The sequence below is a fragment of the Bombus affinis genome, chromosome 1 (genome assembly GCF_024516045.1).
Source record: "Bombus affinis isolate iyBomAffi1 chromosome 1, iyBomAffi1.2, whole genome shotgun sequence".
Lineage (NCBI taxonomy): Eukaryota > Metazoa > Arthropoda > Insecta > Hymenoptera > Apidae > Bombus > Bombus affinis.
Window position 1 is genome coordinate 10,931,507 of NC_066344.1, and position 4,637 is coordinate 10,936,143.

Sequence of the window (4,637 nt, forward strand, 5' to 3'; positions counted from 1 at the left end):
CGTAGTAGAAATAGGAGATATCAATGAAGTTTTGTTAAATACGGCTCGTTTCTAAAGAAATGGAAATATTAATTTTAATTATTTGTTAATTAGTATTATGTACTACAAGGATGTGCGAGAAATAAAAGTTGAATACGTAACACTAGTACTAGTTTGACTGGACTTCATTAATTCTTAATTCCTAATACCTTTTTCGTTCATACCTTATTATGATAAGTATAATACTTGCCATTGATTTTTATCTCCGACTCTATCAATATGCATGTATATATAGACACACGAATATTCTGCAGGTGTGTTACAATATGGGAATGTGAGTACTTCCTGAGCAGTAAATCAAGTTTTCCTTGGGCAGAAAGAACGACCGGCGCAAGTGTCCGGTAGTGTTTGACTAAAGCGCGGCGGGACGCCTGGCAGGGTGAAAAGCGGCGCGAACACAGAAGCAAGAAGAGGGCGGGTCTCGTTAGTCGTTGACAGGAAGGCAAGTATAGCTCATCGCCTCGAATGGCTTTCCGGTTTCTATGAAAACCACCGGCGCAAACATGCTGTGAACGTGGTCTTGGGTCGGTCGGTGGGCGTTCGATGTTTGTCCGACGAAAAATAGGTGAACCATTGGTCGGTCGGTTCTAGAATCGCTAGACAGCCACGTGGCCTGACGGCTGGAGGGAATTCTCAAAAGAAATTCCTTCCTTCCATGTCTCTTCATCGTTCTGGCGATTTACTCGATTACGCGGATGATGATCCCCTCGATTGCCCCAAGGAAAACGGATAGAGACGCGTTTGTGCGTGAAAAAAATTACATATATACGTGAAAGTATCTGATCCAATGGCATGGATGACGTGAATAGGCGAAAACGGATAACTTTTCATCAGGAAGAAATGTTCTTCTCTTGATAAACGTGCAGTGTACAAAATAATGATATTTGAGCGTGAAAAATACAGAGAAATTACAAGGGAGAGTATACGTAACGCCAACGGAAGGTACGATAGAAAATATTCTAAATGTTCGCAATTACAATCTCTAAGAAATATAAGACGCGATCGAGACGTCACGCTATCTAAATGGTATATATTCTTATCGTTAAACAGTCAGATACGCGGAATATTCGCAACTCCGTCGGTTGACGGTTAAAATATTCTCGAGCACAGCGAAACGATCGAGCATCTCCTCGAAACGATAAAGAAACGAGCGCGTAACGCTCGTCGAACGAGCTGATTTTCAATCCAAGAACGAATATCGACGATATCATCGGTACAATAGGGGATGAGGCTCTTCTTCATGGGACATCCTCAAAGAAAATAGAAAAAGGAAGGCGAAACGAGAAGCTGATATCGCAGGACTTTGGTCTCTGGTACTCTGCCAGGCCCTATTTCCCGGCGATCCAGCGAGAGTGGCGGAAGTCCAGTCTGGTAAGCCGGGGCGGGTACATAGACTGGTAGGGTGGGAAATCTATTCTACGAACGTTTGTCATGCCTGTTATTTTACCGGTACCGCTGGCTCCTTTTTCATTCGTGACCATACGATAGTTTCTGGTTACCAACGTTTTTGGAATCGCACCGGCCAAAAAGAAATAAGCCGAGTTAAACGAGCTCGCACCAGAAGAAGAAATAGGATAACGAGGAACAAATAGCTGGATTTGGATTTTTTTAACGGACAATGAGTTTCTAGCGAGTGAAAACTTTTTAGCAAAAAAGGAAAACGATTACGGGCAAAGTGGTTCATTTGTAATTGTCTTCCGCCGAATGCAGCAGTTGGGACTGTAGTCAAAGAACGTTATTTCGACTACTGTGATGTGTAATCTCGCAATTGAATAAGAAAAATAAATGATATTAAACTTTTCTTCTGTCCTCGTACAATTTTATCAGCACTTGATTATCAAATATTTGTTTAGAAATTTTATATAACTTGGATGATATGCTACTGATATGATATTAATTTTATGTTGAATCGATATAAAAGTAAGTTATGTGTCAATACTTTTTATAGTCGCTATATTTTCTCAACTAAAACTAAGAATCTCGAGGAATAGAGTAATGCGTAGTGTAAATGGCAGTCGGCGGTCCTCCAAAGAGATCCCATAGCTACGCCTTGTCCCAAATTAGTTGCAGACGTTTCATTTATAATACCGTCGCCATTATACCAGAGCCAGCACAATGCTATTGTGCGTGGAACCTCTCTCGCCCTCGGAAAGCTTGCTCGCTTCGAGAAGGACGATCCTGCATGCCGGTCCTGCATGCCTGTTCCTTGTTCGTTTCCACCGGTGTGCGTGCGTCTGCATACGACCGTACGTGTGTATATACGTGTGTAACAACGAATATTGGCCGTGAAAATTTCAACGTTTGGACCGCTTTTAATCCGTCGCTCGCTGCGGTGGTCCCGGACCATTAATCGCTATGAGAAGCGATTTCAACGAATGAATCATCCGGTCGAACGTTGACGGCCGACTTTTCGGCTTATGGATTTTCCGGGATGCCCGTGAAACGGATATTAGCGTGATTAGGGGATGAAGGTAGTTCTCATCGGCGGAGTTCCTGCGCCGTGGCTCGTATAAACGATCCACGCTGTTATGTGATTGGAATTTTTGTTTGAATCGTAGAATCACGTGCATACAAAGCAATATAGGGATTCGTGATGCTGGAATTTTCAGAGGATACTGATCTTGAATATTTAATGCGATGAGAGTTTACGAATTCCTTTGTCCTGCATCGATATTAATATTCTAAAGAATCAATGTACAACGAGATAAAATTTCAAATTTTTAAAGGTTTAATACAAATCTCAAAATTAACAGATGTTCTTTTCAGGCCGTTCCAAGGACTGGCTAATCCGAGAACGAGTGCGCAGTCGTTATCGTGGCCGCACAGCAACGCCGAATTTGCGTGACTTCTTTCAAAATTACGAGGGCAACGCGGCGCAAAATCCGCGCGATACCTCGTCGCTAATAAAACGAATCGTGCGCGCCGGGTGATTTAAATTCTGCACGTGTCCGCCGGGAGTTGAAAAAAAATCCCCACGTTTCTCCCTCCATTTTTCCCTCCGCCTTCCTCTTCCTCCACTTTTTTCGTTACGTTGCATGCAAGGTTGAGATAGTCCCGCTGCTCCATTTTTATCGCGCGGTCACCGCGGTCTGCCGTATCGGCGTACCGTTCAGGAATTCCCGGCCACGCCCCGCCATTTAAGGGCGATCCAACTTCCGGGTGGCTCCGGACAACACGTTTTTTCCACGCGTCTTCCCGCCATGACCGCACGTCCGTAAATCACGCGACGAACGCTTGCGGCGAAACCACGCCTTGGGAAATCTCTTCCGACAGGCTTGCCCAATTAAAATACCCACGTTGCCAAAAAACTCCCTGGAACCCACTTATCCTCGCGCCTTCCCTCTCTTCGACGATGCCAGTGATGCGCGAACTTTGCAACAGCGTTGATAAATCTCATCCGGTCCGTGACAGATTTGCGCAAAAAAAATTCGGCAGCACGTGTGTGCTCGCATTCATATTGGCCACCGTCTTTGGAAAGGAGAAAGGCGTTTCTGAGAATCATTAATGCCGTCGAAGATGCCGGATCGTTGAATCTAATTAATCGAACGCTGCTACATACGATCGATCGCGTTCGCGCCTACACAAAGTACGTTTGCAGAAGAAATTTCACATGAATGCGCTATACAAGCGAGAATTTAATTTGTGTTTTTGCAGAATTAAAATTAATTGGTCGCTCGAGGATATATTCGATAACATCCTTTTTTGGGCGAATTAAATTTTCAGAGACGCGCGCATTGCATTTGGATATTCAGTATAGAAGGTTTTCTACCCTTTTTTTTATATTTCATATATCGCCCGATAAAAATTTCATGGGAATATTCCGATACCATATCGTATGAACAAGTGTTATCGTCATACGGTATAAATTGAGAAAGTAATTTGTTTCGTTTGACTGTTAATCATCGGCGACTGTCAATATACATCGAATCGTTCGTATATTGATTTTCTGTGTTTTTTTGCAAAATTACCTGAAAAATTCACCGACGTCCGTGTTCACGTTTTCTGTAACAGCATACACACGTTTACATACGTTCGAGTGACGAGCGAGCGGGTGTGTTCGGCGTGTGTGTTTAGAGTGTGTGTTGAATGGGTGTGGTGAATTATCTGCGGCGATAATGCGACATAAAATTTCGTTTCCTCTTGTTTGCTAAACGCGTCGCACTTTTCCCATTCTTGTTTCTGTTTTTTCGTGTTTTTTCGTGCTACGATACTACGTTTGATGAAATATATTGTGTTTATACTTGGTTAGTAGAAAAGAATTTCGACGCTGCGAAATTTGGAATTTTAATTCTACCAGGTTGGGAGATCCCAATGTACCAAAATTCTTTTGGTATATTTTTATTTAATAATAATATCGTAAAAATTATATAATACGTAGTAATTCTTTCATTTTTTTGCAGTTCTTTTTTCTCAACATTCTCTGATACAGTATGTCAATATGAATAATGATTTTAAATCTCTATTAATTGATACAGACCGGGAATTTTTTCATTTCCTTTTCTTCAAACCGATTCTCACAATCCTCGATAATTTCGTTTTCCTCGATAATTAAACAAAGTTTCGAATAATTTCGTTTCGTAAACGAGCACCAGAAGATC

General features: G+C 42.1%; 1 long non-coding RNA gene across 1 annotated transcript; it reads left to right on the plus strand.

Moving 5' to 3' along the window:
* The first annotated feature begins 286 nt into the window (after positions 1-286).
* LOC126917274 (uncharacterized) lies at positions 287-1,844 on the plus strand. Its single transcript, XR_007710897.1, has 2 exons — positions 287-981; positions 1,090-1,844. It is a non-coding gene; the product is annotated as an uncharacterized LOC126917274 (long non-coding RNA).
* Positions 1,845-4,637: the final 2,793 nt, after the last annotated feature.